At 47.9% G+C, this 23,389-nt stretch overlaps 1 protein-coding gene across 2 annotated transcripts in view; it reads left to right on the top strand.

Annotated features, from left to right (window-relative positions):
• SIK3 (SIK family kinase 3) overlaps nt 1-23,389 on the top strand; it is a 390,005-nt gene that overhangs the window by 133,969 nt on the left and 232,647 nt on the right. The window lies entirely within an intron of this gene.

Raw genomic sequence — 23,389 nt, 5'->3', positions numbered from 1 at the left:
GGAGATAATTATCATGAGATTAAGACATACTCAAGTCACAAAACTTTACCTCCAGCCTAGGGCTTTTTTTTTCAGTCATGTGACTGTAGTATTCAAATTTCATTGAACTCGGCTAAAAATGACCATCACTTTTTTTTGAAAATAGGAATATGCTGAGATAGCTTTGTGATGTGAGTCTGTAGAGGTAAAATAACCCGCCACTTATAATAAATTGAGCTTTTAAAGCATTGGTTGTCTACGTGCTTTATATAGAGGGCCTTAAGTGTGGCCGCCTAAGGTTACCAATGGGCTGCACATAATGTTTAGGGCATGTCATTATTACAGAAAACTGGACATACTACAGTAGATTGAGTGCGGCGTGCTACAGAAGATGGTCAAGTTTGCAGACATGCTGTAGGAGATTGTCAAAGACTGGGGACATGTTACAAGACACTCCTAAAGTGAATTATCATTAAAGTTTAGCTATCACCCAGAGTGCACGACTATATGGGCATTCTTCGCTCAATGCCGCCATTGATATAAGACATACTGCAACTTCTATTGATGGAGGGTGGGGCGGATGATTGATAGGTCCACAGCTTCCCTTCATTGATGCTGTAGTACGGCTTATAATAATGGTGAAGCTGGGTGGAATGGGCCTTCATAGTCAGGCACTTTAGATGAGAGCCTTTGCTAGCCCCTTAGTTCTATTAATCCTCACTGTACCGGAAGATTAGAGTTGTGGAAGGAGGAAGATTTTGCCTAATAAAAGCTGCATCAGCACAAGGGACACATCTTACTTGACTGTGCTATGTCTTTTTGTGCTGATTTTTATGTTTTTATTATGGCTGTATTTAGAAAATGTTACTGGCTCCACATTATTTATTTCCCTATAAGAGCCGGTTCACACTGGGGCGACTTGTCAGGCGACCTGGGTGCCTGACAAGTCGCCGTGGGTCGCCTGCCATAGATTAGCACAGGACCCGTTCTAATAGGAGCGACACAAGTCGCTCCGACTTAGAAAAAGGGTCCTGTACTACTTTGGGGCGACCTGGAGCGACCTGCATTGACTTCAATGATATGAAGTCCGTGCATGCCGTTCCGGGGTCGCGGTGCGAGTTGCGCACCGCGACTTCACAGGTCGCCCCGGCAAGTCGGGTCGCGCCTATGTGAACCGGCTCTAAAGGTTTCTTTATAAAGAGTTTGTTTAAAAAAAAATGCGAATAAAGAATAGACAACGTAGAGTAAGGCAAGAAAGTGAGAGAGGAATAAACTAAACCATTTAGCTGATAGAAACCAGTTTAATGTGGTTTTAACCTTAAAATATAATTTCCCTGCCAGCCCCTCTCCTTTATCCAGAGATGAGTGTTTTTTTTTTTTTTTTTTTTTAATCAATGCCTCTAAATACCTTTTCTCCTTCCTTCATCAACGGACACAGCGCTCTATAAATCCTAACTAATGAGTTATATTGCCTCCTCCAGGAGTAGGACTAGGCATAACAAAAAAACCCTGGCTTTGCCTTTGGGCCGTCCTCAGCTGGTATATAACCCCCTTCTCTGCTTTAGGTAATCTGTTTTAATCTGTCTAGTCAGGAGAAAGGACCTAGGCTCCCGGCTGGGATCTCTGGTCCTAGCAATTTTGTCCTTTCTTACATCATTTTTTGTTTTCTCTTGGGAGATCTACAATCAACTGCGGGGCGAAGGGCTGGATAATCTAGATCAAGTGTTCCCCACCAGCCCAGCCAGCGCGTTCCTGCAGACCGCACGTGAAAAGGTGCTTGTAGAGGCTCTGATTGTATCAGTGCGGAAAACTTGAAAATTAGAGGACACAGCTAATGCTGCGTTGGCTGCATCGGTGCAATTTGGTGACTAAGGTGTTCCCCTTTCCTGCCTATTTAGACGAGACAGTGGGGATCCCCGAAACGCATTTTCTTGTTGTTTGCCATTGCAAATAGCAGCAGCTATGACAGTGCAGCCCTATGGGCGGAGATTTCTGCGGTGGGAACCCCTCCTTATCCCCTGGTGCTGACTCCTGGGTCATTTAGTTTCCTGATCTCCGTACGTCTAGTGCAGATTCTTCTGGTGATTGCTGGTGCCTGTGTCGATGGGTGGTGAGTCTGGTGGGGGTTGTCGCTTAGCAGTGTGTTACGCTTTTTGTGGGGTCCCCCTGGTGACTCATGGAGTCTTTTTCGAGCACGTCTCACCGCTGGATCCCTTCTCTGAGGCTGCGGGACCCTCCGGGTCCCAACCATCTATCCATGCACTTATGGCGGTCCTGGAGTCCATTGTGTCCCGGGTGGAGACGGCTTACGGGCCACGGGCTAGCAAAATGCCCCCTCCGCCTTCCCCTACCTCATCTGTCTCATCAGATCCTGAATCTGATTCAGTTGCTGCAGATGTGGTTCACCCTTCTGGGTCTGCGACTACGCGCCTGGAATCCTGTAATAGTGAGGATGATTCCTCTACATCTGTGACAGCGCACAAAAAGGTGCTGGTGGATACACTGATTGTATCTGTGTGTGAGACCCTGAAGATGGAGGACGCAGCTGAAGCTGCGACGGAGTCACAGGTACCCTTTGGCACTCACAAGCCATCCAGATCAGCAAAGGTGTTTCCTTTCCCTGACTATTTTGATAGAATTGTCTCTAAAGAGTGGGGTTCCTAAGCATTTTACTAGGCCTTACCCCTATGAGGAGTCTCTCCTTAAGAATTGGACTGTTCCAACTGTGGTGGACCCTCCGGTTTCCAGATTAATCAAGACAACCATGATTCCGAGTGAAAATTCTCTGGCCTTTAAGGACCCAGCTGACCAGAAGGTGGAGGCTGTGGCCCACACTATGCACACCTTAGCTGGTTCTGCAATGAGGCCGGTATTTACCATTGCCCTGATGTCGCAAACTCTGACTGAGTGAGCTAAGCTCCTACGCCTTTACCTAGAGCTTTTGCCTTTGCTGAGCTGGTGGTCCAGGGGCTGCAGTTTATCTGTGATGCCTCAGGTGTGGCTCTGAAGAAGAGGAATTCCTCAAAACGCGTCAGCCCTTGGGGTATTCACTGACCGTTACACCCATACGTATTGATACATTGGATGGAATGTACAGTGATCTGTGATGCGCAATTTCTTGCTGTTTTTGTGAGTACATTACTTACCGTGCTTTTATCTAATAAATTATTTGTCTCGGGATAATGCACTAGGTCGGTGCACCCTCTGTGTGTTTTATATAATCTAAAAAGGCCTTGACTGATCTTCCCTTTCAAGGAAATCTCCTGTTTGGAGCCACCCTGGATGACATAATTAAAGGTCTGGTGGGGGGGGGGGGGGGGAGAGTACCTTTACCTTTCTTCCGCAGGCTACTAAGGGTAAGGAACCTTCCTTCTCAGCTCGGAAGAAGTTTTTTTGTCCTTCAGGGTCGACTGACCAGGGCTGGAAGCCTTTCAGTGCCTGCTCTGGCAGATCCAAACAAACCTGGTCTGGCAAGCCAAGAGCGGGCTTCTGCAGACCTGCTGACGAGGCTTCCTCTACATGAAGGTGCACCCTTACCCGTATCCGGGTCGGGGGACGTCTTCACTGGTTTCCAGACCCATGGATTTCCCTGGTACAAGACAAGTGGGTCCACAAAGTCATTTGATCCGTCTACAAGATCGAGTTTCCTTTTTGTCCCCCGGTAAGGTTTTTTCTCTTACGTCCTCCGACAGTCGCCGCCACTTCATATTCATCACTAATGAGCTTATTGACCTTTTTCTCCGCAGGAGTAGCTAGGCAACAAAATAGTTAATATCAAAGCTTTTAGCATATCCCACCCCTAGGGGGTGGTCCTCTCAGTCAATACCTCCCTGCTTCCTGCATTCCCAACTCAGTTTCTAATGCCTAGCTTAGGAGTAGCAAGGCTGTTCCTGTGCTGGGGCTCTCAGTCTCAGCTTCTTTTCTCTTTTTGATTTTATTTGGAGTTTTTTTCTCTTTCTTTTACTTAGCTGTTTATTTTCAGCATTAGTTAGCTTCTTCTGATGAAGATGATCGTGCGGAGCTGGGTCTCGGACTGGCCACCCTGGATCCCAGGGCTCAGGGCCAGGGGCTTCCCAGCCTGCCATCGAGCGTTCAGCACAGGTTTCCCTGGCACATTGAACGACCCATCCCTGTTCGCTGCAGGGATGCTATCTGTGAGGTGGCTACCTCACTGGACGCCATTGCGGTTTCGCACCACAGTTCCATTGCGTCACGGCTGCGACACTCCCTGTCCTCAGTACAGCGGTTTGGTCGCTGGAGCAGGCTCCCCACGCCATCCGGACTGGTAAGTGTATCTCTATGTGGGGACCTGTCTATTGGGTGTCAGTCTGGGACTGTGTGACCCTGCATGTCTGTGTTGCTGCTGAGCTCCCTGTCAGTTCCTGTGTGGAATTACTGCCTGTGTGTGGGCTGCGAGGGGGGGGGGCTCTCCTGCTCTGCTGAGTGCATACATGAGGCAGTCTGGGTTTGGACATGCTGTGCGGCGATCCGCTATTTTTTGCGGCAGAATGATGGTGGCCGGTCCTGTGTGGTAAGGCGCGGCGTTTTGGCGCCAAACGCCGCCATTTTGGCGGCGATCGATCAGGCCACATATCGGCGCCATTTTCTATTTGCCTATGAAGTCCTCAGCCGAGCGGCCATGTTTGTGTAGCCTTACATAGGCTTTACAGGGGCGGTCAGTCATTGCATCACTTCCTTTTTGCTCTGGGACAGCGATCGGTGGCAGCAGCCTGTGTGATCTCTCCAGGTTTTTACCTTTCCATTTTCCTGTATTCCTTGCCTAGTGTTCTTATCCCTGTGGGGGTCGGTGTATTCAGTGGGTGCGGTGGGCTACGCTCGCCGCGATCTTAAAGGGGCAGTACTCCTTTTTTCCTAATACTACTGGGGCATGGATTCTCAGGATTGCAAGTTTCCTCCCGCCTTGGTGGGGGGCCAAGGGGCTGCTGCTTCCCCCGAGGGGGCTGATCTGGCTACTATTGTGGCAAATTTGGCTGCTCAGGTGCAGATGCTGGTGGCTGATCGATCCACAAAACGGCCCAGAGTGTCTATTTCCTCTGATTCAGAGGGCGATGGGGCTGCTATGGCTGGAGTGCCCTTCTCAGGGTCTCACTCATCTCTAGACCTTGTGGGGTCTGAGGGGGAGGCTGAGGTGGAAGGGGTTGATAATTCTCCCTCTGGCTCGTCCTAAGAGCTTGCACTCATGGATGAGTTGGTTGCTTCTATCAAGCAAACGCATTTGCAGGATGAACCATGTCCTCCTGGTTTGACGTCCTCTTATGGGACGCTAAGGAAACGCAAAACATCGCAGGTTTTTCCTTGCTCTACGGAATTTCAGCGCGCGGTTGATGAGCAATGGCGCAATTTAAAAAAGCCTTTTGCTGTGCCAAGTAGGTTCAAGCTGCGTTATCCATTTACACCCGCCACTGATGAGCGCTGGTGTGTGCCGCCTCAGGTGGATCATGCAGTGGCGATTTTAAATAAATCCACTGCGATCCCTGCTGAGGATACCCCGGTGTTCCGGGACCCTACGGACAGGAGATTGGAGTCTCTGGCCCGTCATTCTTATACGGTTGCTGGCTCTATGCTGAAGCCAATTTTTGCTTCCATTATGGCAGCCCAGGCTATTGCGGATTGGACGCAGGTGCTCAGGCGCACCCTGGTGGCTGACTCTGCCCCGCCGACAACTTTGGCTATGGTGGATCAGATTCATCAGGGTGTCATGTATTTGTGTGATGCGGACTTAGATTTGGTCCCTTTTGGCTGCGCATCTTTCAAGTGTGGCGGTATTGAACCGTCGCCTGATATGGCTGAAATGTTGGTCTGTTGACCAATCTTCTCGCAAGACTTTAGCTAATTTGCCCTACGCGGGATCTCGCCTTTTTGGCGAATCTTTGGATACTCTGATAAAGGGTATTTCTGGGGGTAAGAGCACTCTCTCTTGCCCCAGACTCACAAGAATAAGTTTGTTCGTGGTAAGAAGAATGCCTTGTTTAGACCCTCTCAGGGATCCTTTTGTGCCTTTCGGTCGCACTATAAGGGCAAGCCCTTCAAGGGCCAAGGCTCCCAGAAGAAGCCGTGGACGGGTAAGCAGAAGTCCGGCCAGTCCGGGTCCGCTGCCCATAACAATACGGCCTGAAGGGACGCCCTCACCCAGTTCTGGGGTGGGGGGACGTTTGCTCGGTTTTCTTCAACCCTGGCTGGACCGCATTCGGGACAGGTGGGTTCAGGAAATCGTTCGATCTGGTTACAAGATCGAGTTTCTCTCTCGGCCGGCGGGCAGATTTTTCCCCTCAAACCTTCAGCTGACTCCGGAGCGCTTGCGGAATCTGCACCTGGCGGTGCGGGACCTGTGGGCCCAGGGAGTGGTGGTTCCAGTGCCTCATCGGGACAGATTTCGGGGGTTCTATTCCAATCTGTTCACTGTGCCCAGAAAGGAGGGCAAGGTACGTCCGATTCTGGACTTGAAAGCTCTGAACCACTTTGTGCGGGTTCGCAAGTTTCGCATGGAATCCCTGCGCTCGGTGGTGGCTGCCCTGGTTCCGGGGGAATTCATGGCCTCCGTCGATTTGAAGGATGCGTATCTTCACATTCCAATTTTCGAGGGTCACCAGAGGTACCTTCGATTCGCCATTGCGGAGGATCACTACCAATTTGTGGCGTTACCCTTCGGTCTCGCTTCGGCTCCGCGGGTTTTCACCAAGGTGCTTGCGCCGGTCCTGGCTTTACTGAGAGCCCAGGGCATCTCTGTCTTGGGGTATCTGGACGATATCTTGATGCGGTCTGCGACCAGTCAGGGCCTGGTGAACGACCTGTCCATCACGATGCAGACTCTGCAGGAGTTCGGTTGGACGATAAATTTGCCAAAGTCAACGTTGTGTCCGTCCGTTCGTCTTCCCTACCTGGGAATGATACTGGACTCTGTTCAAGCGAAGGTCTTTCTGCCGGAAGACAAGCTCCAGACACTTCAGGACGAGGTCAGGTCCCTCAAGGACAATCAGTGCTCGTCCCTCCGGACGTGTATGAGGTGTCTGGGATTGATGGTCTCAGCTTTCGAGGCGATTCCCTTCGCCCAGTTTCACACACGGGATCTTCAGGCGGAGGTCCTGGCCAAGTGGGACGGGCGTCCTCAATCTCTGGATCTGCGGATTTCGTTGAGCCGCCTCACCCGAAGGGGTCTTTTGTGGTGGCTCCAGTCCCCGGTGGTGTCGGGGGGCAAGTCTTTTCGTCCTTTGTCGTGGACAGTGATCACCACGGATGCCAGCCTGTCGGGCTGGGGTGGTGTCCTGGGCGTTCTGTCCGCCCAGGGAACTTGGTCGGAGGAGGAATCCTCCCTTCCGATCAACATTCTGGAACTGCGAGCAATACATCTCTGTCTTCTGCGTTGGACGGACAGGCTTCAAGGCTGTCCGGTTCGGGTGCAGACGGACAATGCCACAGCGGTGGCCTACATCAACCACCAAGGGGGCACCAGGAGTGCCCGCGCGGCTCGGGAAGTGGCCGACATTGTCTTGGGCCGAGACGCACGTCCCGGCGATAACGGCGGTTCACATTCCGGGAGTGGAGAACTGGCAGGCGGATTATCTGAGTCGCCAGACCCTGGACCAGGGAGAATGGTCCCTTCACCCGGATGTCTTTCAGATGCTGTGCGCGAGGTGGGGGTCCCCAGATGTGGACCTGTTCGCGTCTCGTTTAAACAACAAGGTGGAAAGGTTCGTAGCAAGGACGCGCAATCCTCGGGCAGACGCCTCAGACGCGTTAGTGACGTCCTGGAGTCAGTATCGTCTGATGTATGCCTTTCCACCGATTTAGCTGCTGTCCAGGTTCCTTCGCAGGTTGGCCTCGGAACCGCGCACGGTGATTCTGGTGGCACCGGACTGGCCTCGCCGGTCTTGGTACGCAGACCTCGTGAATCTGGCGGTCGACGCTCCGTGGCGTCTGCCTCTTCGAGAAGATCTCCTGTCTCAAGGACCGATCTTCCATCCTGCTTTACAGTCGCTGGCTTTAACGGCCTGGCTGTTGAGAGCCAGGTCCTGAAGGATAGGGGTCTCTCCTCTGAGGTCATTCCCACTTTGATCAAGGCTAGAAAAGCTTCTTCGGGGAAGATTTACTACCGTACTTGGAAGGCGTATTTTGCCTGGTGTGAGTCCAGGGGGTATTCCCCTCGCTCGTACTCGGTATCGAGAGTGTTGGCTTTCCTCCAAACTGGAGTGGACCAGCGTTTGGCGTTGGCCACGATTAAGGGTCAGATTTCTGCGCTGGCCGTTCTTTTTCAACGCCCTGTGGCGTCTAATTCTTTGGTTAGCACCTTTGTTCAAGGGGTGCGTCACTTGGCTCCTCGGAGGAGGAATCCTTTACCTCCATGGGACTTGAACCTTGTTCTGTCCGTATTGCAACATGCTCCCTTTGAGAAACTCAGGGAGATCTCGTTGTCTCTCTTGTCTAAGAAGGTTGCCTTTTTGGTGGCAATCACTTCGGCTCGCAGGGTGTCGGAGCTGGCGGCCTTGTCCTGCAGCTCTCCCTACTTGGTGATTCACCTGGATAAGGTGGTCTTACGACCTAACCCTTCTTTTCTTCCGAAGAGGATCTCGGAATTTCACCTCAATGAGGACATTGTCTTGCCTTCGCTTTGCGCGAAGCCTAAGCATCCAAGGGAGGTGGCTTTGCATTCCTTGGATGTTGTTAGGGCGATCAGGGTTTACCTGTCTTCGACAAAATCCTTTCGCAAGTCGGATTCTCTTTTTGTTCTTCCAGAGGGTCCTCGGAAGGGCATGGCAGCGTCGGCTGCGACCATCGCCAAATGGATCAGACAGACTATTGTGCAAGCCTATGCTTTGAAGGGGAAGGTTCCCCCTTTCCCTGTGAAGGCGTACTCTACCAGGCCTCTGAGTACGTCTTGGGCCTATCGTCATCAGGCTTCTGTGGCCCAGGTGTGTAAGGTGGCGACTTGGTTGTCAGTTCACACCTTCTCAAAATTCTACAAGGTGGATGTTCAGGCATCGGCGGATGCTTCCTTTGGCCGCAAGGTTCTTAGTGCGGCAGTGCCTTAGGGCCCCTTGTTTTGGGTGCTTGGCTGTTGGGATGTCTTTATCCCTAGGTTACTTGTTTTCCTGGGTTGCTGCTCCTGTTGAGCACGTTTTTTTCCTGTTGCCCAGTTGGTTCTCTTACCTTGGTAAGGTTCTTTTCTCTGATGTGGGTACTGCGTTGCTTTAGGCGCGGCTGCTTTTTTTCCCACCCCCCATGTCTACACTGCTATGGGACGTCCCCATTAGTGATGAATATGAAGTGGCGGCGACTGTCGGAGGACGTAAGAGAAAACGGAATTTTTGTAAGATCTTACCTGTAAAATTCCTTTCTCTGAGTCCTCCGACAGTCGCCGCCCCCGCCCCTCTTGTGGGGTTTGTTTATGTACTCTACTGCTATGCTACTGAAACTGAGTTGGGAATGCAGGAAGCAGGGAGGTATTGACTGAGGGGACCACCCCCTAGGGGTGGGATATGCTAAAAGCTTTGATATTAACTATTTTGTTGCCTAGCTACTCCTGCGGAGCAAAGGTCAATAACCCCATTAGTGATGAATATGAAGTGGCGGCGACTGTCGGAGGACTCAGAGAAAGGAATTTTACAGGTAAGATCTTACAAAAATTCAGTTTTTCCTTCCAACCTGCACCTGTTCCTTCAAGGGGTGATTGTCCCAGTTCCGATTTTGGAACATTTTCAGGGTTTTTACTCAAACCTGTTCACAGTACCCAGGAAGGAAGGCAAAGCTCGTCCAATCCTGGACCTCAAGGTGCTAAAGTGCTTTGTGCGGGTACAGAATGGAGTCCATTCAAATGGTGGTGGCATCCCTGCGTTAGGGGGATTTCCTCGCCTCTATAGATATCAAGGATGCCTATCTTCACATTCCAAGTTATGCCAGTCACCGGTGTTTTCTTCACTTTGCTGTGGGAGAGGAGCATTATCTGTTTGTGGCATTACACTTTGGTCTCCCCTCTGCTCCTCTGGTCTTCACAAACGTGTTGGCTTCGGTGCTAGCTTTGCTATGCTAACGGGGTATTGTGGTACTGGGTTACTCGGACTATCTCCTTTGGTGTACGGAATCTCCCTCTGCTCTGGTGGAGAACCTGGAGATCACAATACGAACTCTGCAGGAGTTCGGCTAGATTCTGAGTTTTCAGAAGTCTGCCCTGGTTCCATCCACAAAGCTGGACTATTTGGGCCTGACTCTGGACTCGGCTGTAGCTGTGTGCTTCTTTCTCTGGACAAACTCCAGAAATTGCAGACTGCTATTCGCCTCCTGCTGTCCAACAAATGGTCATCCCTTCAGACTTGCATGTGGGTGCTGGGCCTGATGGTATCTACCTTCGAGGTGGTCCAGTTTGCACAGTTCCATACAAGGTCCCTGCAAAGGAAGATTCTGACCAAGTGGGACAAGACTCCGCAGTCTTTGGACAATCAGATCTGGCTGAGTCAGGGAACGAAGGACTCCCTGATATGATGGCTTCACTCTCTGGCGCTTCGTTTGAGAAAATCCTGTCTCCCCTTGTATTGGACAGTGGTTACCGCGGATGCCAGCCTGTCTGGCTGGGGAGTTGTCCTCGGCAAGCATTCTCTTCAGGGGATCTGGACGCTGAAAGAGTCCAGACTACCGATCATGGTCTTGGAATTCCGAGCGATCAGACTGTGTCTGGATCATTGGAAAGATCGTCTTCAGGGTCGTGGCTTATGTCAATCACCAAGGAGGCACAGATAGTGCCCTCGCAGCTCTGGAGGTAGCCAGCATTCTAAGGTGGGCAGAACGGTTCGTTCCTGCCCTCTCCACCGTACACTTTCCTGGGTCTCGGTTCAATAGAAAAATGCAGAGTTTTGTGGATCCTTTATGGGATTCACTGGCGGACGCCATAGACATGCTGATGGCTCCGTGTGGTCAGTATTGTCTGAGCTACGCCTTCCCTCCTCTTAAGCTTCTGCCCAGACTCCTATGCAGGATCGAGGCAGAAGGAATGATGGTCATCTTAGTGGCTCCGGACTGGCCTCGCCGGGCTTGGTAAGCCGATCTAGTGCGGCTGGTGTTCCTTGGAAGTTTCCTCTAAGGGAGGATCTGCTGTCCCATCGACTGATTTTCCATCCTACTTTACATTCACTGGCTTTGACAGCTTGGCTGTTGAACGCCAGGTGCTAAAGGATAGAGGTTTGTCTTGAGTCAGGGTTTCCTGCGTTGTTGAAAGCTAGGAAATCTACTTCTAGGAAAATCTACCATCGTACGTGGAAGACGTACATTGCGTGGGGGGGAGAGTCTCTTGGGGTTCATCCTCGCTCCTTCTCGGTGGCCTGGATCTTAACCTTCCTTCTATGGGGGTTGAACAAAATTGGCCTTGAGTACCATCATGGGCCAGATATTGGCCCCTCAGTGCGGGCTCTTTTGCCTCCTTGGGATCTTAATTTGGTGCTTTCAGCTCTACAGAAGAGCCTCGTTTGAAAATATTCAGGAGATTCCCCTGCTTACGATGTCCCAGAAGGTGGCCTTTTTGATAGCTATCACCTCTGCGCGCAGGGTGTCGGAACTGGTGGCGTTATCCTGTCATTCACCTTATCTGGTGATTCACAAGGATAAGGTGGTGCTTCGCCCCATGTCCGTCATTCCTTCCTAAGGTGGTCTCTGACTTTCATTTAAATGAAGACATTGTAATGCTTACCCTGTGTCCCAAGCCTAAACATCCAAAGGAAATTGCCTTGCATGCCTTGGATGTGGTCCAGGCAATTAGGGTGTATCTGGCAGCTATGGAGTCTTTCAGGAAGTCACACTCTCTATTTGTGCTCACGGATGGACCTTGCAAAGGGATGTCCACATCCTCTGCGATTTCCTGATGGATCAGATAGACAGTGGTTCAGGCCTATTCCATTAGGGGTCAGGTTCCTCCTTTCCCTATCAAGGCGCACTCTAATAGGGTGCTTAGTGACTCCTGGGCTTTCCGCCATCAGTAACCTCATCTTCGGTGCACACTTTCACAAAATGTTATAAAGTGGATGTGTTGGCATCTGCGGATGTTTCCTTTGGCCGCAAGGTTTTGCAGGCTGCTGGTTAGGAGGACCTGATCCTCTGTGAGGGTTTATTGTTTTTTTACAGGTTGGCTTCAGTTGTTTTGGTTGAGCCCCTGTTGCCTGGTTGGCTGCTGTTTTGCCTTGGGAATTTTTTGCTGTTTTCCCATCCTTAATGTTTAACACTGCTTTGGGACGTCAGAATGGTCAAGAATGACAGGAGCTGGGTCCTTTTAATGAAGGAAAGAGAAAATGGTATTTTTTTCATCACTGGGGGATACAGCTCCATGTCTTCTAGATCCTTGGGCCTATGCTGCTTCTCTCTTCAGGAGTAGGACTAGGCTGAAACAATTTTGGCTTCACCCCTGAGGCAGTCCCAGGGGGTTTACCATCACTTCCTGCAATAATTTATTTTTTTCTCTCTTTTTTTTTTTCTGTTCCTGTGTGAACTACAACCCACAGCTGGACTGGGGGAAGCACTGGATAGCCTAGATCGTTATGGTCTTCCCAGTCTGGTTTGCGAGCGCGACCCAACTATTAACTCCGCGCTAAGTTGGCCGCGACATTGCTCCACTGGACAGGGGTCTGGCCGGCGAGTGAAACACCTCGGGAGGTCGCATAGGGAGTCCGTGTACCTCTAGCCGCAGCACCCCCATTCCAATATGGTCTGGTGGACTGCCTGAAGTGGTGCCCGGCTAAATGCCAAGGCGTGGCGTGTCACCCCCTTTTCTCCGTTAATTGCTGGGGATGACACCCCCTCCGTATTCCTCATTCCCTTCACGTTCCCCCCTCTCCCTAGCAAGGTTCCCCCTGCATTGATCGTCCGCACCTGTCCCCTCCCCTAGTCCCCATTTGGGGTTCTTGGGAGTTTTTTGAGTTGGGGTGCTGAATTGGTGTTGGGCCGGGAGGCGGTGGGTGTTTGCCACAGGCTGTCCTCTTTTAGGGGGGGGTGAGGTCCTTGGGGGGCTTGCCCCTGGAGGACTATTACTTCCCTTGGGTCCGGGGGGTCCACATGGCGCCGCCATTTTGCTGTAGATGGTTTTCTCTGTCTTTGGCAGGCTATTTTTCTACAGTCCAGCTGCCATGTTTTTGGTTTCCCTGTGTAATCGATAGTGGCTGCCATTTTCTTGTAGTCCGGTGCAGTGATGTGTTGCGGGGGCCTCTAGTGTCAGTATCGGCGCTTCCTCTTTGATCAGTGTGGCAGGCTGTTTGGTGCTCTCCAGCTCTGGGGTGGTGAGTCTCTGTGGGTATACGATCCTTCCTCTATTATATATAGCGCTGCAGGTTCGCTGCTACTTGGTGCTCCAAGTAGTGTGCGGAGGGTTTTTAAAAATAAAAAAAAATAAAAATACACATATATATTTTCCACTTTTGTGCACAGTGCAGCTCAGATTTTAACCATGGAGCCCCTGGAATGCGTATCACCACCTGACCCACTCCTTGAAGCTGCGAGACCCTCTGGGTCTCAGTCTGCCCTGGTGGCCATGATGGCGGCTCTGCAGTCACTTGTGTCAAAGGTTGATATGGCCCTGCAATGGCGGCCTAGCAAGAAGCGACCCCCCCCCCCTCCGCTTTCACCTGTATCCTCTGCCTCCTCCAGAGTCTGAGGCGGAGTTGGCCGCCGCGGACGCGAGTGAGCCCACTGGGTCTGTGTCCACGCACTCTGAGTGCTCTAACAGTGAGGATGAATCCTCCTCCTCTGCAGCCTGGCATGCAAAAGCGGTCATGGAGGCATTGCTTGTGTCAGTGCGGGGAAACTTTAAAGTTGATACTGAGTCGACGACGCAGGTGCAGTTTGGCACCCGCAGATCTTCCAAAGTGACTAAGGTGTTCCGCTTTGTTCCCTATTTTGACGAGATTGTCACTAGTCAGTGGGGTTCCCCGAAACACGTGGCTGGAATACCTAAGCGTTTCCCTAGAAGATATCCCTTCAAGGAGTCTCTCCTGAAGAAACTGATGGTTCCACCGTCAGTGAACTCTCAGGTTTCCAGGCTGAAGAAGGCCACGCTTTTTCCAGTTGAGGATTCTCCATCCTTTAAGGATCCAGTGGACAAGAGAGCTGAGGCTCTGGTCCCCTACCTTTTCACTGTGGCAGGTTCAATGTTGAGGCCGGTGTTTGCCATTACCTTGGTATTTCAGACCCTAATGGAATGGGCAAAAATGTTATGCCAGGATCTGGCAGGGGATCAACACCCTCCTGAGCTGGCGGATCAGTTGATCCAGGGGCTACAGTACATCTGTGATGAGTCTTTGGATGCAGCCCCTTTGCAGCCCTCTGTGACAGCGGTGATTCTTCGCCGCATGATTTGGGTGAAGTACTGGTCAGCTGACCAGGCTTCTAAAAAGGTGCTGACTGATCTACCTTTTGTAGATAACTGTTTATTCTGTGCCTCTATGGATTAGATCATCAAGGGCCCTATGGGAGGTAAGAGTACTTTACTTCCGGTGGTGGCTAAGGGCAAGGAACCTCGTCATAAATGTGGTCCTTTCTTCTCGGCTCATAAGTGGCCTTTTCTTCCGTCTGGATCGCAGGAAAAGAGCTTGAGATCCACCCGTCTCTTCGCTGGAGGCTCCAAGAGACCTTGGAATAGTAAATCAAAAGCATGCGCTGCTGGTTCTTCAGACAAGCCTTCTCCAGCCTAAAGGGGTGCCCTCACCTGCATCTGGGGTGGGGCGACGTCTTCACATCTTTCCAGACCCTTGGACCTTGATCATTCAAGACAAATGGGTCCATGAGTTGATTCGGGTTCAGCTACCAGATTGATTTTTGATCCTTGCCTCTGGCAGGGTTCTTTCCTTCCAGCTTATACCTGTTTCACGATCGGTTGCAGGGCCTCTACAGGGCTGTGCAGGACTTGTTCGCACAAGGAGTCATTGTGCCGGTTCCAGAGTCAGAACATTTTCAAGGTTTTTATTCAAATCTGTTTACCATTCCCAGGAAGGAAGACAAGATTCGCCCGATCTAGAACTGCAAGGCTCTGAACCACTTTGTGCGGGTTATGAAATTTCGGATGGAGTTTATATGCACGGTAGTGGCTTTGCTTCATAAGGGGGATTTTATCCTTTCTATCGATCTCCACGGCTTACATTCATATTCCAATATATGTCAGGCACCATCGTTTTCTTAATTTTGCCGTGGGTGAGGAGCATTATTGCTTTGGCTCCTCGGGTGTTCACAAAGGTTTTGGTCCCGGTGTCAGCCTTGCTTCGGCAGAACGGGATCGCGGTGCTAGGTTACCTGGACGATCTGCTTCTGCGTGCAGAGTCTTCTTCGGCTCTAGAAGTGGAGTTGGACATTACTGTACGAACCCTGCAGGAGTTCGGATGAACACTGAATTTTCAAAAATCAGCTTTGACTCTGTCCACCAAGCTTGACTACTTGGCTCTGATGCTGGATTCAGCATCGGCCTGGGTGTTTCTTCCACAGGTGTAACTTCTGAAGTTGCCAGATGCGATTCGGCTCCTGTTGTCCAACTGTCGGTCATTGCTCGGGACTTGCATGCAAGTGCTGGGTCTAATGGTCTCCACCTTTTGAGGCGGTTCCGTTTGCGCAGTTCCATACCAGACCCTTGCAAAGAGAGATTCTGGCCAAATGATACAAAGATCCGCTGTCTTTGGACGATCTGATCACGTTGAGTCGGGGTACAAGAGGGTCTCTAATATGGTGGCTCCACTCTCTGGCGCTTCGCTTGGGAAAATCCTTTCTTCCCCTGTATTGGACAGTGATTTCCACGGATGCCAGTCTGTCTGGATGGGGAGGTGTCTTGGGAGTATACTCGGCTCAAGGTGTTTGGATTCGAGAGGAGTCCAGCCTGCTGATCAACATACTGGAGATTCGGGTGATCAGACTTCATCTGTCTCAATGGATGGATTGTCTGCAGGGACGCCCGGGAAGTAGCCAGCATTCTGAAGTGAGCGGAACTATTCATTTCGACCCTTTCTTTTGTGCATATTCCGGGGGTAGAGAATTGGCAAGCGGCTCAGTCTCAGTCGGCAGATGTTGGATCAAGGAGAATAGTCTCTTCACCCGGAGGTGTTTCATCAGCTGTGTCTCCAGTGGGGGACCCCCAATGTGGACCTGTTGGCCTCCTGTTTCAACAGGAAGGTGCTTGGATCTTCGGATGCTGCTTTTGGCCACATAGTTTTGCATGATGCATTTGCAGAGGCTCCCACCTCTTGAGGGTGTATTTTTTTCCTTGTGGTGAGTTCCAGTAGTTCCTGGTTGAGCTGCGGTTTTTACCTGGTTGGCTATGTTTAGTCTTGTTGGGAATTAGATGTATTGCTGTGTTTTTCCCACCCCTCATGTTGATACTGCTTTGGGACATCCCAAGAGTCTAAGAAGACATGAAACTGTGCTCGTCAGTGAACAAAAGAGAAAACTGGATTTTTGGCTTACCGTAAGAACCCGCCCCTCTGTTGGGTTGAGTTATGTATTCTTCTGACACTGCTTGTTACAAACTGAAGTCCTATAGCAGGAAGTGATGGTATAACCCCTGGGACTGCCTCAGGGGCGTAGCCAAAATTGTTTCCGCCTAGTCCTACTCCTGAAGAGAGAGCATCCAAGTCCAAGTCCAAGGGTCTAGAAGACATGGAGCTGTGTCCATCAGTGAACCTCAGAGAAAAGGATTTTACGGTAGGACAAAAATCAATTTTTTTGACTTACCGTAAAATCCATTTCTCTGATGTTCATTAATGGACACAGCACCCACCCCTCTGTCGAGTTATAATTCTCCTGACACTGCTTGTAACAAAACAGAGCGACTTTGGCTGGAAGAGGGAGTATATGACCTGGGACTGCCCATGGGTGTAGCCAGAAGTTTTTTCTGCCTAGTGTCCTACTCCTGTAGGGGGCAGCATAACTCAATGGTCAAGAATGACAGAAGCTGTGTCCGTCAATGAACATCAGAGAAATGGATTTTACGGTAAGTCAAAAATCCCTTTTTCTCATGGTGCAAGGTATGTAATATCCAGCCCACAAGGAATAATAATGCATAGGACAGAGCATGCATTTTCTTCATTCTAAATGGACAATTGGCTTCGAATCCCTCCAAAGGTCAAATCTTAGTTTTAGTGATTCTGTTTCAAAAACCGCTCTCTCTTTAGTGCAGTACAGGGTGTTGCTCATGTTGTTCCCCCTGTAGATTCTCTGTTGTTTCTGCCCTTTTGAACCTAGCAGGGATATTCAAAGTCGTAAGGTTTTATTCCTTAATGCATTCTATGCATAAAGTAACAAACATTTCAGTGTCTTTTTCCCCCTCCCCCTCCCCCTCTATATGCCTACCCGAGTCCTTTCTTGATCCAGAGCTGTGCTCATCTGCAGATCTTTTCTTCTCTCTGGTCTCTCTTGCAGGCTTGGCCATTGGCTCCTGCCATGTTCGGTCAAATTCCGGTGCAGAGGGAGCAGTGCTAAGTCAGTGGTTTTGCACAGACCAGCCCTGATCATCTTCTTTGGTTCCTCCACCTCAAGCAGTGCCCCCAGAGAAAGCCTTTTTCCCTGGGGACACTGCTGCATGCTTGCTCCTAAGCTGCTGCTCTATGTGGCCATATGCCTGATGAAGGGGTCCTGCATGGCTCCGAAACGTTGCACCTATTCTTTTGTGATGGGATCTCTTTGCAGTAAAAGCTTTGTACTGCAATTGAAGATCCATGGTGTGCTGGCGAACGTGTGCATTTTATTATTTTTTTTTACATAAGACAGAGCTGCGGTTTGCCCCCCCCCCCACCTTTTTGCGTCTCATTGGGTCACTGGCTGTGATTCATAGCAGTGGCAGCCAATGGGCGCACGCTGCTGTCTCAGGAGAGGGAGTCCCAAGACAGTTGAGTCACTTGTGCACAACATTGCTGAATCAAGAGGGGGCTCAGGTGGTTTTTTATATATATATATATATATATATATATAATACAGCTCCCCTATATACCAATAATGTACCTCTGTTGCAAAGAAATAAAAGCTTTTTTTGATTTTGAGAACAAGACCTTACCTTAGCCCTTGCTGTATTTCTTAGAAAGCTTCATCACTTGCTGGTGTGTAGATTTGGGACTGAGAAACCAGTAAGACACAGGAAGGAGTTTACCAGTTGACCTCATTGGCACACACCCTTCACCCATCCGCTACATTCGCACTAGAGATGCACCAAAATTTCAGCGGCCAAAAATTGTGTTTTCTGCATTTTTTTGGCGATGGGGAAAACTGTGCCGTTAATGGCGCTGAAAACACCTGTGACTTTGCCACGATTTTACTGTGCTTATGGTGTGTTTACGATAGGTCATGTGGCTCTAAAACGCATCAAAAACATAACACAGGTGCATTATTGATGCAATCTTGCTGCATTTTCATTGCATTTCAATGAAGAGGTGCGTTTAGTGTGGTTTGTTTAACCACTTCAGCCCCGGAAGGTTTACCGCCCTTCATGACCAGGCCAGTTTTTTGCGATATGGCACTGCTTTAGTTAACCTGACAATTGCGCAGTTGTGGAATGCTGTACACAAATCAAATTGATGTCCTTTTTCCCCCCCACAGAGCTTTCTTTTAGTGGTGTTTGATGGCCTCTTAGTTTTTTTTGCTTTGCTCTATAAACAAAAAAGCGCGACAATTTTGAAAAAAATATATATATTTTTTGCTTTTTGCAATAATATTCTAATAATAAAAATGTACAAAATCAAATTTCGCTACATGGAGATGTGAACGAGGCCTGAAAACTGAGTGCCTCTGACCACTCCTTCCTGTGTATTTGTATAAAGATGGCCATACACTATGCAATCTGATTGCACTCTCTATACAATTTCCTTTAGATTTACCAGAACTGTGGAATAGGAAGACACACCTGAACAATCGATTCAACATGTATCAAATCAGACAGGCCCTTGTACTACATAGTTGATGGCAGATCTAAAGGAGATTGTACAATCCGATTGTATAGCAAGTGGGTGTAAGGTGGTATTGTGATGATGGAGGTGTGGTCCAGAGTGGCGAACACTTCCTATCATACCCTGTGATGCAACAAGGTAGTGAAGGCTTCTGGGGGATGACCAACAGGAAGTGAATGCTGAGAGGCAGTCTACTCTACAGGAAGTATTGGAATCTGAAAACCATTTTAAAAATTCAAATAAACTGACAAAGTTTTTACACCTCCTGTGGATAAGATAAGCACTTTGAGATGGCTGGGCTGGGATCGCATTTGAAAATGCTTTTATTTCTTATAAAAAGTCAAATTCTGCCCTAAAAGGTGAACTTATCCTTTTAAATATCAAAAAACAGGTATGTGACGATCACAAGCAGTTCATCCTGCTAGCGATACATGAAATCCGCTTTGGAGTTGTTTGTTTTAAAATTGCTATTTTCTTTTTTAGCAACACTGGTTAGTTAATTTTCAGCCAAATAAATCTTAGAGGATCTTCACTACATCTGACTCCATGCTTTATTTATTCCTACCCCTAGGATTTCTGGGAGTGGCCATCTTAAGTAAGGGCAAATGATTCATGTAGCATTTGCTTCCTATACTTAACTCAAGTTTGCATGCTGGAGAGTGTGCTTAGCTGAGAAAATCTCTTCTCCTCTCTTCCCCTCCTGAAGACTCCTGGGATGTATGACATACCGTAATTTGCTTAGGCATGGAAACTAGGAAGTAAATTAAGAAATGTAAAGAAAAAAAATGTAAAACAAGTTAATATGATGTACTTTCTTATCTATTTGCTAATGCTAGCAGTATGAAGATTAAAAATGATCAATGTTGATTGGGAGAGTGAAGTTCCACTTTAAGCAAATTTAGGGTAAAGCTACATAGGTGATTAAGTTCTTGCTACTGAGAGGTTTAACCACCTATTAGACTATTAGACATTTTTAGTGGCTCAAGCCTGCAGCTGAAAACTTTGGTATTAGAAAAAGTATTACTAAATGAATGAAATGCATGGCTCTCTATAGAGAAATTTACTCAGACAGCAGCAATCAATCTTGCATGATTGTACAATGCTATGATTATGTGCAGTAGATCTCTACAAGAGTCTATAGCTTGCTACATGTGAAATTTGATTCATAGGGAGCCATTTGTTTTATCTCCTTAGTAATCTATTGCTCATTCATGCTATTGCTCACTAACAGTTTTTTATCATAAAATCTTTAGCTCATACCGCTGGGTCAGGGATACAAAAAGTATGTAGGCGAATATATCACAGCCAGGCAAAGTAGCATTTTGAGAAGAAGAGACCAGTGTTGACAGCCTCTACATTTCCCTTTTGGCTGTGATTTTATATCTACAGATCCTAGATTGTGTAGTGTTTATTTGTTAGTTAATAGACACTGGTGTTAAAAGAGAAGTTTGGGAATATGAAAAAAAAAATGTATGCTCACCTGGATAGCTGCATCAGCAATCCCAGCTGCAACTGTCCCACTCCTCACCATTGATCACTCAGCTCTCAGTCCTTAGCCTGCAGAGAGCTGGTGACTGTCAGTCACTGGCTCTCTGCTCTGCCTCTCCAGCACTCACCAGAGTGCCTGGCTGTAGAGTGATCGGAGTGTCTGGCTCAAGCTTTCAGTGGATCACTGAGAGGCTGAGCCAGTTGTCAGTCCCAGCTTCTGGGCAAATCCCGACCATTTGGTTGGGATCTCTTCAGAGCCTGGACAGGCCCTGTGATGTGAGCAGGCTTTAGCAAGACAGCAGAACTAGCTGCACTTCTGTGACCCACAGGAGAAGTATGGCCAAAAAAAGCCATATTTTTTTTTTACCTTAAAGTGAGAGTAAGGTCCCACAGATAAATTTTTACCTATAGGTAAGCCTGTAATAAGGCTGACCTAAAGGTACTGTAAATATTACTGTACATGCAGCCGGTGACATCACCCCAGCGATGGGCTCTGAAGAAACGGTGTCTCCCTTGCACATTCGTGTGAGTGACTTCATTAAGAACCCGGAAGGAAGACTGGTGAAGATGGAAGTCCTGTCAGCGGTGTCATTCTTAAGCTTCACATAATGTGCTAGTATGCAATGCGTACTAGCACATTATAACTTTGCCTTGCAGGTTAAAAATAGAAAATTGCCTGCGGTTTACTACCGCTTTAAAGTGATTGTAAATGCTAAATTATTTTATAATTAAATAACAAACATGGCATACTTACCTACTCTGTGCAATAGTTTTACACAGAGCAGCCCCGATCTTCCTGGTGAAACCTGCCAATGTCTCCTTCAGCTCTCACTGTGTTCTGTGAGGAGAGAGAGCGCAGCGTGGATGCAGACGGGCACAGTGCTGGATCGAGGTCAGGCACAAGTATTTAGGGGGGCTGGGGCGAAGGGGCTGAACATTAAAGGTTTTTTAACCTTTGTCAGAATGTTTATACTGCTCTGATAAACAGTGTCTATTTATGCAAATAAGCAAAGATCTGTAAGTAAGGAGATTCTCAACTTATTTCCATAAATCAACAAAAATATGAGATCGTTTTAAGTGGCACTAACCTGAAGATAAGAATACAATTTTGTGCAAAAATATATATAAAATCAGTACATAATAATGTCAAAAAGATAATTGGTAATAGACATAAAATGTGGAATAAAATTCAATAATATGTATCACACAGGTAATGTGAGAAATGTAATCAAAGAATATTATTATAGAATATCAAGGTAACCAAAAACCCATAACTTCTAGAAAATGATTAAGAGCCTACCATGAGTACACAAAAGATGGTAAAAAAAAATCTTACAGATTTGACACATGACTTCTCTCAGCCAACAGATGTTCACAACTCAATGTTTGTTTAAAAGAAATGCATGGACAAAAATTGTTACACCATGCACTGAGACTTGTTAAAAGTCCAGATAGTTTTGGTAAAATAAACTTTTCTATTGAGTTAATCTATTATTAAAAATACATTAGAATGATCCAATTTCAAATCTTGATGCTAATAAGAAACAAAAATGGGTCAGTCAGAGATATATAGCAATTGAATTGCCTGTAGGAAAAATAGAAATCTATACTTTACCAAACAAACTTAATGTTGTTGCCTGAGATGTCTCGTTTGTGTTTGGTTAGAAGTATATACAGAAAACATATCCTCTACGCCCCCAATAGGGGTGACCCTAATTTATATGGAGGGATATGCAGAATATTACAGTCCCCTTATATTTTCACAGTAAACCTGAAGAAGATTAGACTCAAAATAGGAACTATTCATAAGGGTAAATGAGGACACATTTGTTTAAGGACAAAGCCCCCGTTGATTCATGAACACTAGGTATAGGGAACAAACTTAAAAATAGTGCGTCCGTTAAGTCATCACAGAAAGGGCTTGTATGATTGCACTTTTAACACCTGGAGGGTAAATCACGTTAAGGTTTCCCTCTTGAGTATACGCTTATCCCAATCACCCTCTCTGGGATCCTGGGGGACTACCTTTAGCACTAGAAATGTTACCCAAGTGGTATCAAATTTGTTGTAGAGATCCAAATGTCTACTCACCGGTGTGAGCATTTTGCTGTTGGAGTAATAAATGTCTTTGACGCAATTGTCGAATGGTTTTTCCCCACAAAATATGCTCCGCATTTGCACAACATTAGATAGATGACCCCTTGGGTCCCACAGTCAGCCCAAAATTCGGGAATTAACGTTTCACTATTAGGGAGTTCAAAAGCGCAAGCCATTGGACACCCAGGGGGAGAGCGCACAATGGCCACCTTTAAAGATTGCCCCAGACCGTGCACCTCACCTCTCAACAGGAGCATAATGGCTGCTGGTAAGCCTGTCGTGAAACGAGGTGGCACATCTGAAGGCAAGGATAGTTGCGTATATACTTCTGGAGGGTAAGGTCCACATAAAGTAAGTGCCAATGGGGATTTAAGATATTTCTCAATTGCTGTTGTTGGTCTGAGAATTTCGTAACAAATTTGACTGTGGGAGTTAAATTGTCGAGTATTGGGCCTGTGTAACAGTGAATGGTGGGTTTGTTTCAGGGCTTTGTTATACGCCTTTCTTAGAAGAGATTTAGTTTAACCTCTTTGTAGTAGCTGTTGACGCAGTAAGTTTGCTTGGTGTTTAAAGTTTGAGAGGTATGTACAATTACGTCTGAGTCTAATATACCGAGCGTATGGAATGCAACGAATAAGTGAAACTGTATTTGCACTTTGGGCATGCAAAATTGTGTTACCGTCTGTCTCTTTACAGTGCAGTCGTCGGGATCTTTAAAGCTTTGGAAGTCCAAAAAAAGCAAAAGTTTGGTGGTGGCTATTCAATTTAAGTTTTAATTTGAATCGATTGGTATTCAAGCTATCTATGAACATGTTCAGTTGGTTATCAGTGCCAGTCCAGATTATAATGATATCGTCAATATAACAAAGCCATACAGATGCATGACAAGTGTAATCTGCCAGAGTGTCGTCTGAAAACAATTC

Source organism: Pelophylax lessonae (genome assembly GCF_965119305.1).
Source record: "Pelophylax lessonae genome assembly, chromosome: 12".
Classification (NCBI taxonomy): Eukaryota; Metazoa; Chordata; class Amphibia; order Anura; family Ranidae; genus Pelophylax; species Pelophylax lessonae.
The sequence above is the reverse complement of the archived record's forward strand: the minus strand, read 5'-3'. Positions and strand labels throughout refer to the sequence as shown.